This window comes from Odocoileus virginianus, chromosome 7 (assembly GCF_023699985.2).
Source record: "Odocoileus virginianus isolate 20LAN1187 ecotype Illinois chromosome 7, Ovbor_1.2, whole genome shotgun sequence".
NCBI classification, from domain to species: Eukaryota; Metazoa; Chordata; class Mammalia; order Artiodactyla; family Cervidae; genus Odocoileus; species Odocoileus virginianus.
The window spans coordinates 68,779,312-68,794,807 of record NC_069680.1 but is presented as its reverse complement, the minus strand read 5'-3'; the positions used below and the strand labels follow the sequence as shown (position 1 = coordinate 68,794,807).

At 38.8% G+C, this 15,496-nt stretch overlaps 1 long non-coding RNA gene across 1 annotated transcript; it reads right to left on the bottom strand.

Annotated features, from left to right (window-relative positions):
- Nucleotides 1-12,471: 12,471 nt before the first annotated feature.
- LOC139035930 (uncharacterized) lies at nt 12,472-15,131 on the bottom strand. The gene is made up of 2 exons (XR_011488584.1): nt 14,867-15,131; nt 12,472-13,866 (listed from the first exon to the last, which is right to left on the bottom strand). It is a non-coding gene; the product is annotated as an uncharacterized lncRNA (long non-coding RNA).
- Between the last annotated feature and the right edge of the window lie 365 nt (nt 15,132-15,496).

The following is a 15,496-nucleotide window of genomic DNA, read 5'->3' as shown; positions in this document are numbered from 1 at the left end:
TGATGCGAAGAACTGACTCATTGGAAAAGACCCTGATGCTGGGAAAAACTGAAGGCAGGAGGAGAAGGGGATGACAGAAGATGAGATGGTTGGATGGCATCACCGATTCGATGGACATTAGTTTGAGTAAGCTCCAGGAGTTGGTGATGGACAGGGAAACCTGGCATGCTGCATTCCATGGGGTCGCAAAGAGTCGGACACAACTGAGCAACTGAACGGAAAGGTTTATCTATAGGAGATCCTTTTACCTAGTACATCATTCCCAACGATTACTTCACTTACATGTGGAATCAGAAAAATGCTGAACAAATAGAAACACAGTATAGATTACTGGTTGCCAGGCACTGGAGGGTGGGGGCAATGAGGAAACATTGGTCAAAGGGAGCAATTGGTCAAAGCGTCTAGTTATAAAATGAGCAACTTCTGAGGATCTAAGGCACAGTATGGTGACTACAGTTATCCATAATGTATTATATGCTTAAAATTTGCTAAGAGAGTAAGCCTCAAATGTTAGCACAACAATAAAATGGTAATATTATAAGAGGTGATGGATGTATTAGCTCACCATATTTTGGTAATCATTTCCCAATATATACATGTATCAAGCCATCATTGTACACCATATAATTAACATAAAGCCCTGTAAATTTATCTCAAAGCTGGAAAAAATTATAAGAGATGCCAAACAACCCCCTCATACACACAATTTGGAGAGACAGAGTAAGCATCAGAACCAAACCTGACAGGGATAGTAGAATATTGGAACAGGAATTTTAAAACAACTATGATTAATATTAGGGCTTCCCAGGTGGTGCCAGCAGGAAAGAACCTGCCTGCCAATACAGGAAATGTAAGAGACACGGGTTCGATCCCTGGGACAGGAAGATCCCCTGGAGGAGGGCATGGCAACCCACTCCAGTATTCTTGCCTACAGAATCACATGGACAGAGGGAGCCTGGCAGGCTATGGTTCATGGGATCACAAAGAGTCAGACATGATTTAAGTGACTTAACACACGCACATGACTAACATTATAAGGGGTCTAATGTAGGGCTTCTCTTGTGACTCAGTGGTAAAGAATCCACTTGCCAACGCAGGAGACACAGATTCGATCCCTGGGTTGGGAAGATGTCCTAGAGAAGGAAATGGCAACCCACTACAGTATTCTTGCTTGGGAAGTCCCATGGACAGAGGAGCCTGGCAGGCTACAGTCCATGGGGCTGCAAAGAGTCAGACACAACTTAGTGACTAAACAAGAATAACAACAACAATGGATAAAGTAGATAGTGTGCAATAACAGATGGATAGAGTAAACAGAGATATAGAAAAACTAAGAAAGTACCAAAAAGTAATGCTAGAGATGAAAAACACTAAACAAAAATGAAGAATGCCTTTGAAGAGCTTATTAGTAGACTGAACATAGTTGAGGAAAGAATATCTGAACTTGGCAATATCTCAGTAGCTAATAAAGGAATGTTTAAAAAAAAAACTATGCCTACAAACTTGATAACCTAGATGAAATGGACAAATTTCTTTAAAGACACAATCTGCCAAAACTCACACAAGGAACAACAGACAAAAAACAGAAGAGGATGTCAGTAGAGAGGTCCTCTCTCCCACACACACACAAAAAAAAAAATCAGTAACTATAGATCAAAGAAAATAGTTCAGAGAAAGTGCTAAACTACAAAGCAGCAGCATCAAAATCAATATACAGCTCAAAAATTGATGAAGGTCACATAGAAAAGCATAAGAATCATATTACTTAGTCTCATTCAGTTCCCAAGAGCATCATGGCACCACAAGGGATCCCCTCAGAGGAATTTCATGTCAAGGAAAAGGAGATCAGAAAGGCCCCAGAGAGCACAGGGTGATACTGAATTACAAGATAGTCAATTCTTATAATAACCTACAATGGAAAAGGATCTGGGATATATATATAACTGAATCACTTTGCTATACACCTGAAACTAGCACAATATTGTAAATCAACTATATGTCAAAAAAAAAAAAAAATACAGAGCTCAGAAATAAACCCAGGCACCTACTGTCAATTAATCTACCACAAAGGAGGCAAGAATATATTATACATTGGGAAAAGGACAGTCTCTTCAGTAAGTGATGCTGGGGAAACTGGACAGCTACATGTAAATGTATGAAGATATTCTCACATTATATACAAAAATAAACTCAAAACGAAAGACCTAAATCTAAGGCATGAAACCATAAAACTTCTAGAGGAACGCATATTTAAAAGCTTGAAGCTCACAACACTGTTAATCAGCTATACCCCAATATAAAATAAAAAGTTTAAAAAAAAAAAGCTTGATGCAACTGACAAAGGATTAATCTCCAAATATATAGGCAGCTCATGCAGCTCAATATCAAAAAAATAAACAACCCAACACATGTAAACCAACAAAACAAAAAGGCAGCCTACTAAATGGAAGAAGGTACTTACAAACAATATGCCCAGTAAGGGGTTAATATCCAAAATATATAAAGAATTCACACAACTTAGTATCAGCAAAAACAGAACCAACTTGATTTTTAAATGGGCAGAAGGCCTGAATAGTCATTTTTCTGAAGAAAACATACAGATGGCACATGAAGAGATGTTCAAACTGGGCTCTGTAACAACCCAGATGGGTGGGAGGGGCTTTCGAGTGAGAGAGGACATATTTATACCTATGGCTGATTCATGTTGATTTTTAGCAGGAACCAACAGAATACTGTAAAGCAATTATCCTTCAATTAAAAATAAATTTTAAAAAAAGATGTTCAACATCACTAATCATAAAGTGAAGTCACTCAGTCCTGTCCAACTCTTTGTGACCCCATGGACTATAGCCCACCAGGCTCCTCCATCTGTGGAATTTTCTAGGCAAGAGTACTGGAGTGGGTTGCCATTTCCTTCTCCAGGGGATCTTCCCGACCAGAGGATTGAACTCGGGTCTTCCGCATTGTGGGCAGACGCTTTACCGTCTGAGCCACTAAGGAATCCCTAATCATAATCACTATTCATAAGGGAAATGCAAATCAAAGCGACAATATCTTACACCTGTCAGAATGGTCATTGACAAAAAAGACAAGAAATAGCAAGAATTGATAAGGATGTGGAGAATGTAAGCTGGTGCAACCTCTGTGGAGAACACTATGGAGGTTCCTCAAAAAATTAAGAATAAAACCATCATAAGATCCAGCAGTTTCACTCAAGGGCACTTAACTGAAGAAAATAAAAACACTAATTTGAAAAGATACCTGAGCTGTAATGTTCACAGTAGCATTATTTACAATAGCCAAGATATGGAAGTCACCTAAGTGTCCATCAACCGATGAATAAAGATGTAGTATGTATTTACAATGGAATACCAGTTAGCCATAAAAATGAATGAAATTTTCTCGTCTGCAACAACATGGATGGACCCAGAGGATATAAGGCTTAGTGAATTTATTTAGTCAAAGACAAATACAGTATTTTTCACTTATATATGAATGTTACAAATAAAACAAGTGAACAAATATAATAAAACAAAAAAACTCACAGATTCAGAGAACAAACTAGTGGTTACCAGAGGGGAGGGGATGGGTACGGGGGCAAAACAGTAGTTTATAACCTAAGAGTTACAAACTACTAGATATAAAATAAATACAGGGATGTAATGTACAGCACAAGGAATATGGTCAATTTTATAATAACTCTGTATGAAATACATTCTATAAAAATACCTAGTTACTATGTTGTACACCTGAAACAAATATATCATGTCAACTATACTTCAATTTTAAAAAAAAAAATCAAATCTATATTTGAGAAAATAAACTGAACAAATTAGAAATGCATGAAATCCTTGGCAGAAATTGATAATATGTAGTGAGAGTTGGACTGTAAAGAAAGCTGAGCACTGAAAAATTGATGCTTTTGAACTGTGGTGTTGGAGAAGACTCTTGAGAGTCCCTTGCACTGCAAGGAGATCCAACCAGTCCATCCTAGGGGAGATCAGTCCCGGGTGTTCATTGGAAGGACTGATGCTGATGCTGAAACTCCAGTACTTTGGCCACCTTATGTGAAGAGTTGACTCATTGGAAAAGACCCTGATGCTAGGAGGGATTGGGGGCAGGAGGAGAAGGGGATGACAGAAGATGAGATGGCCGGATAGCATCACCGACTCGGTGACATGACTTTGAGTAAACTCCGGGAGTTGGTGATGGACAGGGAGGCCTGGCGTGCTGTGATTCATGGGGTCACAAAGAGTCAGACACGACTGAGTGACTGAACTGAACTGAATGTAACATACTATAGTGAATGTGAAACAGGAAAATGTAGACAGTGATGCCAGTTCCCACTATTCTGATGCTGTATTACTGCTATTCTCAATCAACACAGAAAAGTCAGAAAAAAGAATAAGGATTGTATAGAAATAAAAATGCCATCACACCACCTCACACCAGTCATGATGGCCATCATTAAAAAATTTTCAAATAATAAACGTTGAAGAGGGTGTAAAGAAAAGGGAGCGCTCTTACACTGTTCACGAGAATGTTAATTGGTGCAACATCTATGGAAAAGACTATGGAAGTACCTCAAAAAACAGAATTGTCATATGATCCAGAAATCCCACTCCTGGACATATATAAGATACAACCATAATTTTTAAAAGATACTTGAATCCCTATGTTCATAGCAGCACTGTTTACAGCAGCCAAGACATGGAAACAACGTAAATGCCCATTGTGAGATGAATGGGTTGTCGGAGACAGGAAGAATAAAAGAAAAGCAGGCCCCGGCCAGGGCTGCAAAAGACATTTATAATTATTGATAAACTGGATGCTATAAGGCATGAGACTCTTGGAACAAATCCAGAGGGAACAGTTCATAATCTTGAAAACAAGATATGATCCTGGAGTTGGAGAACCGACCCCAGACTGTTTCTCAATTGGCGTCTCAGAGTCACATATTTTACGTATCTGGTGGAAAATCTATAGATAAGAATATTAATCTTAGTTACTGATTTGTTATTGATTACTGTTTCTTAATTACTCAATGGTTAATGATCACTTTGCTCTTTGGCCCTGAAGGCCACACAAATTATAGTTTAACTCCCCGCATATTCTTTCATTCACAGCTGAAAGTATAATAAAGCTGGCTTGGATTCCATTTTGGCACCTTCCCCTTGGAGTCAGTTGGGCCCCTGATCCTCACTTTTCTCTGAATTCTTGTGTCTCGTTTCTCATTCTCTCACCTTATCGTGCTTTCAGAAACCCGACTTGTCAAGCCAGTCTCGACAATGGATAAAGATGATGTGGTACATATATACAATAGAATACTACTCAGTCATAAAAAAATGAATGAAATAATGCCATTTGCAGAAACATAGACTGACCTAGAGATTACCACACTAAGTGAAGTAAATGAAAAAGAGAAAGACAAAAACCACATGGTATCAGCTGTACCTGGAATCCAAAACATAGCATGAATGAACATATCTATGAAATAGAAACAAACTCACATACATAGAGGACAGACTTGTGGTTGCCAAAGGAGACAGAAGGATTGGGAATTTGAGATAGGCAGATGCAAACTAGTATATATAGGATGGATAAACAACAAGGTCCTACTATACAGCACAGGGAACTATATTCAATATCCTGTGACAAACCACAAAGGAAAAGAACATGAAAAAGAATAGGTATATTATAAGAGAATATATATATACACATATATGTAACAGTCACTTTGCTGTATAGCAGAAATTAACACAACATTGTAAAACAACTATAGTTCAATGAAATTTTTTTAAAAGAAAATATACCAATTAGACAAAAATCAAAAAAAGAAAAATGTCATCATGGACAGATGAGGTAATTTTGTACATATGCAATCCAATCAGATGCTAATTTATTCACATTTATATAAGCTGTTTCATAATAAAGAAGGTATTTTTTATACCTTTGCTTTTCCTCTTGCCCAAATGCAACTGTCCAGTGACTATAAACCCAATCTACATTTAAAAAATGTTTGTTGTGTATACATGTATTTGTACCCAAGAATAATTACTACTTTATCCCTTAATTTCATAATTATCATACTATAAAACTAATTAGGCAACTTGATGTTTCACTGAACATGATTCTGTATCCTGAAGCTCAAAATTATGAAAACCACTTTAAAGTTTGAGGTTCACAGACACCAGGCCTTTCCTCAAAATCTCAGGTTAACAAGGTGACATGTAGATGCTCAACTGGGTAGTCTCAGACCTGGTGACATCTCCTTGCTCCACATCCACAGGTGACTTGGTCACAACGCTCTGGAGTCCCAGACAGCAGCTCTCAGTGAAGAGGGGATGCTGTGGGTTGCAAAGCTGATCCAGCATCCTCCTGGGGCTCTTTTATAGAGTATAATAGCTGGGCCTACAGCTGCCCTGGAAGTTTCTGCCTTAATTGGGGAAATCCCAGTGAGGGGTGCTACCCTCTAGATGTATGCAGACTAACTGATGTTGCTGGTTTTTCAGTCAGGGCTGCAGTGAAACTGCTGCTGCCCTGGCTCCGCAGATCCAGTTTTACAACAGCAGCCTCATAGGCCTCTCATCCAAAGGCTACTGCAGTTTCGACCTTCACATTGCTTTTGTTTGTTTTGGCTTCAGCAGCTACTATATGATGGTTGTCTTGCTGTTACTGTGTTTGTTGATTTTTTGTTCCATACTCCAGCCCAGCTTTCTACACTTTGCTATAAGCTGCCTGTTCTTGTTTAGTTGCTAAGTAGTGTCTGACTCTTGTAACCCCCGTGTACTGTAGCCCGCCAGGCTCCTCTGTCCATGGAACTTTCCAGGCAAGAATACTGGAGCAGGTTGCCATTTCCTACTCCAGGGGATCTTCCTGACCTAGAGATTGAATGTGTATCTCCTGCACTACAGGTGAATTCTTTAGCACTGGCCACTGGGAAGCCCATAAGCTGCCTGGTTAGGGGCTATAACTCTGGTGGACACTGCTGCCCTACCAGAAGGGAACGACAGCTTTTGGAGCTTTCCTGAAGACAGTATTTGTAGGCTCTGAAGAGGTCTGTGCCTTTAGCTGCTGTGTACATAACTATGGGATGATCTACAGCTTTTATTTTGGAAGCTTAGGATCATTTCCGGTTGCCATATTCTTTTTTCCTTTGTTTTGTTTATTACATGCTAATTAAGTAAAGCAGAGATTGATTGCACAGGATAGAGGAAGAGTGACAGGGGTCGTAGGGGGAGGACAGAGAGAGAGAGGGACAAGGAGAAGAACTCTAGAGCACAGAAGGATTAGTTTTGGATAAAGGCAGGATCCCTCCACAGTGGAGACAGAAGGATTAAGGGGAGACTTTAGACGGCCAAGGAGGAATGTGAAGCTTCATATCTGGTGTTTTCTAGTTGCTCTATACAGAGGGAGGCAAGGTCATCTGCTGAAAGTGAGGGTATAGGAGGTGGAGTTGAGATGGGTTGAAGACAAGGTTGAAGTCTGTTAGATAAGGATGGAGATCATGGATTTTAGTAACAGCTCAGAAGTGGGACTCATCTCCTGTCATCAGAGAGTTCAGTTGTTCCAAATTTTCACTATCATAAACAGAAGAGAAGAAATAAATTCACTAAAAATGAATTTGTGGTTTTTTGTATGTGATTTCTTTTTTTTTTATTTTTTATTTCATATTGGAGTTGTTCAGTTGCTCAGTCATGTCTGACTCTTTGTGACCCCATGGACTGCTGTATGCCAGGTTTCCCTGTCCTTCACCATCTCCTGAGTTTGCTCAGACTCATACCTATTGAGTCTGTGATGTCATTCAACCATATCATCCTCTGTCGTCCCCTTCTCCTGCCTTCAATTTTTCCCAGCATCAGTTCAGTTTAATTCAGTTCAGTCACTCAGTCATGTCTGACTCTTTGCGACCCCATGGACCACAGCACGCCAGGCCTCCCTGTCCATCACCAACTCCTGGAGATTACACAAACACATGTCCATTGAGTCAGTGATGCCATCCAACCATCTCATCCTCTGTTGTCCCCTTCTCCTCATGCCTTCAAGCTTTCCCAGCATCAGGGTCTTTTCAAATGAGTCAGCTCTTTACATCAGGTGGCCAAAGTACTGGAACTGCAACTTCAACATCCAGTCCTTCCAATGAATATTCAGGACTGATTTCCTTTAGGATTGACTGGTTTGATCTCCTTGCAGTCCAAGGGACTCTCAAGAGTCTTCTCCAACACCACAGTTCAAAAGCATCAATTCTTCAGCACTCAACTTTCTTTATAGACTCCAACTCTCACATCCATACATGACCACTGGAAAAACCATAGCCTTGACTAGATAGAGCTTTGTTGACAAAGTAATGTCTCTGCTTTTTGATATGCTGTCTAGGTTGGTCATAACTTTCCTTCCAAGGAGTAAGTATCTTTTAATTTCATGGCTGCAGTCACCATCTGCAGTGGTTTTGGAGCCCAAGAAAATAAAATCTGTCACTGTTTCCATTGTTTCCCCACCTATTTGCCATGCCAATTAACAATGTTGTGATAGTTTCAGGTGGACAGCAAAAGGACTTAGCCATATATTTACATGTATCCATTCTCCCCCAAACTCCCCTCCTATCCAGGCTGCCACATAACATTGAATAGAGTTCCCTGTGCTATACAAGTAAGTCCTTGTTGGTTATCCATTTTAAATATAACTGTGTGTACAGGTCAATTCCAAACTCCCTAACTATCCTTTTCCCTCATCCTTCCCCACTGGCAAACATTAATTTGTTCTTAGTCTGTGAGTTTGTTTCTTTTTTGTAATGAGTTCACTTGTATCATTTCTTTTTAGATTCCACATACAAGGGATGTCATATGATATTGCTCTCCCTCTGACTTACTTCACTCAGTATGACACTATGTTCACTGGAACCACATTCTTGGTCCCAGCAATGGACTTTTGTAGACCCTTCATCCCAAGCCTACTGCATTTGGTAATTTGGTTGTTCTGCAGCTCCTTGCCGTATATCTTGCCTAAGAGGCACTGGCAGTGACCTGACCACTATTTGCTGAGGTACTTGCTGAAGCTGATAACAGAGAGGCTCTCCATTAGTTTGAAACACCTACCCAGCCAGTGTGACTGAAGGGTTGGCATCTGCCGGCCTAAATCCCCATGATTCAGATGCATTAGAAGCTGATGCTGGAACTGCAGTTTCTCTTGGTAACTGAGGCTGCTATAGAGAACGTAAGCAACAATTCTGCTGCTGTCCTTAAGGTACTGAGTAATGACAACAGACCTTCTGTTCCTCTGGCGTCTGCCTCTCTCTGAACGCTACAAACATGGTGCAGAATAAAGGGCCTTGTATGCTGGCTTTCCCCTCTCTCAGGCCGGTCCCTCTCAAAACATGCTCGGGATACTTAGGCAAGTGGAGATAACTAATGAGAAGCTACTGTACAGCGCAGAGAACTCTACTAATGCTCTGTGGTGACCTAAATTGGAAGGAAATCCAAAAACAAGGGGATGTATATGTGGCTGATTCACTTTGCTGTATAGCAGAAACTGACACAGCAGTGTAAAGCAACGATACTCTAATAAAAATTTTTTTAAAAAGATACTGACTTGTAGCTGGCAGCTGGCTAGACAGAACCAAGTTTACTTCCCATGTCACCTTGATACTCCAAAGCACAGCGTGGCTCCTTTTCAATGCCTGGGACCAGGGTCACCTAAGCCATCCTGTTGACTGGGAACTCCCGGTGTCTCCAGAGGACAGCCAGCTCTACCCAGCAGAGCCTCCTGGGTGGAACAGAATGTCTGTTAAGTGATGTTGTTGGGAGATTCTACCTGGGGATCCTGGAGGCTTAAATGTGAATGACCTTGGACAAGGAATTCACACAGTTTACTTGCAGCAAACATTCTGTGACTCTCTAGGTGGTAGCTGGGCATTTTTGTTCTGGAACCAGTTCTGAAGAGAATAGTATTTTACCAAATTTACTTATCTGGCTAAACTCAACAATGTATTTCCTTAATGTAGGAGATGATTTTGCAGTTAAGCCTAAGCATTATCACCGACTTTCCTCCTGACCTTGAGTAAGACAAAAAATAAAAGTCATCTTTCCCGAGGCTGCACATGCGATCATGGAAGTCAAGACTTACGCAGTTCCAAAATCCCACATACCCCACCACGGTCATGTATAAAGCAGCCCTTTTATACATGCAAATATAGGACTTTCAAAATCTCCCTTCAACCTATCTGCAATCCTCTGCATTTAGATAAAAGTGACTCCCATTTGTTCTCCAAACTCAGTAAAATTTCCCCACAACTTCTTTATTTTACTCAGGTTGCTGCACTGGAATAAATTCATAACTCATTGTATTCTAAGTTATGTTCTTAAATCCATTGCTTTCAAAGGCTACATACAAACAAGCAAAAAATTGAGTCATAATTTGACTGTTTATTTTAGCTGTGACCCTATTTCATTTAACACCTCAGGTCTCCATTTTTTATGCTCTCTGCTCTCTAAAATGAGGATAATCATACAGGCCAACCATAATCGCTAGGACTTTGTGGGAGTTGGAAAGATAAAATTCTCTTTTGGACAATCCATCCCAACCAACCATGGTTGTCATAAGGCATAAAGCAGTAAGAGTCATGCAGTACAGACCAAAGTGTCGGGGGGCCATTTGCTGACTCCTGGAACTGCACCCATTCCCACTGTCTCCAGGTTCAGAACTGCTTTAGGCTACTAGTAGCACTGAAACTGCAAGGATTTCTCATACACTCATGATGAGTGTTCAAAACTCTGTACACTATGAACCTGACACTTCCAAACACACTCATTTTCTCCTTACAACTCTACAATATTGGTAATTTTACAAAAAACCATATCACAGGAGTCAATTTATCAAATGTTACAGAGCCAATCAGAATGTCAATCTCATGAGGACCCAACTGAAAACCAAGTGCTTACATTCTTTTGTCTTCTGTGATCCTCCCCACAATCGTGCTTGTTTTCTGCTCACATCCTGTTCACTTTCTCTAAACACGTGCAGCTCAATTCAGCAGCCACATCTGTGAACATCCTGTTATAAGCCTATCCCTCTAATAAGTATGGATAATCAAAAAAATGATTAACAAAGCAGTTTGACCTTGAGAAACCCAAATGGTCATACAGCTTCCCAGGAAGGTCAGATGGTAAAGAATCTGCCTGCAATGCAGGAGACCCAGGTTCAATCCCTGGGTCATGAAGATCCCCTGGAGAAGGGAATGGCTACCCACTCCAGTATTCTTGCCTGGAGAATTCCATAGACAGATTACAGGCTCACAAAGGGTCAGATGCAACTGAGCGACTAATACTTTCACTTCATTTTCAAGAGTAATTATTGGACCATTCTCAGTTATTTCCTGATCATCGTCTTACTCAGATTTCCTACTTATTTGTATAAATTATACAAAATACACTCAGACAAATGAAAATGAAAAATCGTATTTTCCTTGAAATGTTTCCAGTTCATGAAACTTTTATAATATGTTTATATCATTACATACATAGTGTGGTTATACTTTTGTCCTCCAAAGATACTCTTTCATTCTTTTTAATTTTTTATTTTTTAAAATATGAAAGTATGATAACACATTTACAGGAGAGTTGGAAAATACAGAACAAAGTTACATATAGTTCTACTATATATTACAATTAATTTTTAAGTAGATAAATTAAGATTTTTAGTTTGAGTTTCAACATCAAACTCTCAAAAATGAGTAGAATGAATCGACAGAAAAGTGGAAGGAGAGTAGACCTGAAAACCACTGCATTTCTTATTTCCATTGATAACTTCTCCCTGTTGTCAAGAAATCAGTCAAATGATATACAAACAAAGTAATATAGAAATTCTTCACTGTATACAAAAAGTTCAACTCTAGTGAAATTACATGTAGCTATTGCCAATCATTTCAAAAACCAATCATATCGGAGTTCTCCAAATAAATGGTTATGAAGCACCTACTAGAGCTGTGAGGCATTGTGCCAAATGGTGAGACACTATCAAACCTAGTCCTTTCTCTTTCAATTCAGACTTCTGTATCCAGCTGTTCACGTTCAATCTCCTCTGGGAGGTCTAATTGGCATACTAAACTTAATACTGTCACAGTGAAACTCCTAATGTCTGGTATAAAATGACTCCTTTCCCAGGTCTCCCTATCTTAACAGCAACTCTAATCTTCCACTTGCTTAAGCCAAAACCTCAAAGCACTTTTTGCTGGATATGCAGTGAGAGGATGCACTGGTCTCTCAGCAAACTATCAGTCCGCCTTTAAAATGACAGAGTTTCAGTTCTCTATACTTCCACACCCAGCACCCTAGTCTAAACCATGAGTGTTCCTATCCCAGATAATTATAATAGATTCTTAACTGATATCTGCTTCCAGACTTGCCTCATAATAGTCTATTCTCCCACAAAACTCATGCATATTTCTACCAACATTGAGATGAACAAGGAAAGTAATCAGATGTCAACACTTTATTCTACATGACAAAATGTTAAGCTTCCATAATTCTTTACATTTTCCATACTGTCTATAAAAAAAAATACATCCAGATGTATCAAGAAAGAGGACCCAAATTAATAAAATTAAAAGAAAGGAGAACTTAACATCAACACCAGAGAAGTATAAAAGATCATAAAACACTACTTGCTGTTGTTGTTTAGTCACTAAGTCATGTCTCACTTTTTTGTGACTCCCAGGGACTGTAGCCCACCAGGCTCCTCTGTCCATGGGATTTCCCAGACAAGAATACTGGAGCATGCTGTCATTTCCTTCTCTGGGTTATCTTCCCAACCTAGGGATGGAACCCATGTCTCCTACAATGCAGGCAGATTCTTTACTACTGATCCACCAGGGAAGCCAAAGAGACTACTACAAATAAATATATCAACAAGATGAAAAATCTAGAAGAAATAAACAAATTCTTACAAAAGTACAAATTCATAAGACAAATTCTTAGAAAGGTACAGTCTCTCAAGAATGAATCAGTAAGAAATAGAAAATATGAACAGACCAATAAATAGTATGAAATTGAACGAGTAGTTTTACAACTCCCAACAAACAAAAGACCAGGACCAAGGGGTGGGATGGGGAGGGAGATGGGAGGGAGATTAAGAGGGAGGGGACATATGTATACCTATGGCTGATTCATGTTGATGTTTGGCAGAAAGCAACGAAATTTGTAAGCAATTATCCTTCAATTAAAAAATACATTTTTTAATTTTTGAGATTAATCCTTTGTCTGTTTCTTCATTTGCTATTACTTTCTCCCATTCTGAAGGCTGTCTTTTCACCTTGCTTATAGTTTCCTTTTTGTGCAAAAGCTTTTAACTAGGTCCCATTTGTTTATTTTTGCTTTTATTTCCAATATTCTGGGAGGTGCGTCATAGAGGATCTTGCTGTGATTAATGTCGGAGAGTGTTTCACCTATGTTCTCCTCTAGGGGTTTTATAGTTTCTGGCCTTCATTTAGATCTTTAATCCATTTTGAGTTTATTTTTGCGTATGGTGTTAGAAAGTGTTCTAGTTTCATTCTTTTACAAGCGGTTGACCAGTTTTCCCAGCACCACTTGTTAAAGAGGTTGTCTTTTTTTCCATTGTATATTCTTGCCTCCTTTGTTGAAGATAAGGTGTCTGTAGGTACGTGGATTTATCTCTGGGCTTTCTATTTTGTTCCATTGATCTATATTTCTGTCTTTGTACCAGTACCATACTGTCTTGATGACTGTGGCTTTGTAGTAGAGCCTGAAGTCAGGCAGGTTGATTCCTCCAGTTCCATTCTTCTTTCTCAAGATTTCTTTGGCTATTCGAGGTTTTAAAAGTCCAGGACCAGATGACTTCACATGAGAATCCTACCTACCAAACATTTACAGAAGAGTTAATATATATCCTTCTGAAACTATTCCAAAAAATTAAAGAGGAAAGAGCACTTCTGAACTTATTCTATGAAGGCAACTTATCATTGCCCTGATATCAAAACCAGACAAAGATATCACAAAATAGAAAATTACAGGCCAGTATCACTGATGAACATAAATGCAAAAGCCTCAAGAAAATACTAGCAAACCAAATCCAACAATACTTTAAAAGGTTCAAACACCATGATCAAGCGGGATTTATCCTAGGGATGCAAGGATTTTTCAATATATGCAAATCAGTTGCTAATATGCTGTTTCACATTGAAGAATAAAAACCATATGATCATCTCATTAGATTCAGAAAAAGATTATGATAAAATTGAGCATCCATTTATGATAAACTCTTCAGAAACCAGGCATAGAGGGATAGAGGTAACATACCTCAATATAATAAAGATAATATATGATGAACAAACATCTGACATCATATTCAATGGTGAAAAGCTGAAAGCATTTCCTCTAAGATAGGAACAAGACAAGGAGCCCATTCTCGCCACTTTCTTTGACAATTAGTAAGGTCCATTTATTTTTATAATCTGTAAAACTGAATAATGTTTTTATTATGTTCAGGAAATATCTCAGAGTGGAGGGAAAGTAACAAGGCTTGCAGAATTGAAACAAGTGAAATAGAAAGCGATACAGTTACAAAGGCATTGCCAGAAGCAGGGAAGTTTTGGTGTTTTTTTTTTTTTTTTACAAAATAACAATAATAAAATGGTCTAATGGATGGAAAGTTTGAAGATTACTGTCGGTAGGAAATAATGGATGAAGTTAAGGGCATATTAATTCAAAGCAGTCAGAGGCAATTAACACAGTCTTACATACAGCAAGTTGTAACAGTCTAATTTTCACAAACAGAATTTTGAAGGAGTTATCTGCTTGAAAGAAATGTCAACTAATGTGAGACTTGAATAATAAAAAATGAATAGTTTACTCACAATTGAGGAAAATAAGTCAATAGGATAATATATTTTTTTCTCCTTTGTTGTTAGAGGATCTTAATAAAAAAAACTGCATGATGAAAATAGACTAAGTCAATGTCTAATACCTTTGTAAGGGCTCTATCTTGGATATGTTTCTCAATGAGAAATGACTAGGCTTGCATCAGAAATAACCTGAGAAATCTGACCTCTGACCATCAAATCAAGCTCTTTGGAATCACAAAGGAGTCTGCATTTTCAGTAATCGCCCACGGTAATTTCAAGGTTCACTGAACTTTGAGAACTTTGAATGTAAACTGTGGGCTAAAATCCAAAGATTAACAAAGATATCACACTCCTCTTTAAAAGCAAAGGGCTTCTTCCTTTAACTAAAAATTGTTTTAATAGTAAACTTTAAATTTACCATAGAGATGGGCTAATACCACCCTTACCACTTTATTCAACATAGTTCTGGAAGTCCTTCCTGGCCACATCGATCAGGGAAGTAAAGGAAAGAAAAGAATTCCAATTGGGAAAAGGAAAACTAGAAACATCTCTGTTTGCAGGTGACATGATACTACGGATAGAAAATCCTAAAGCTGCTCCCAGCAAACTACTAGAGCTCAAGGGATTTGGTAAAGTTGCAGG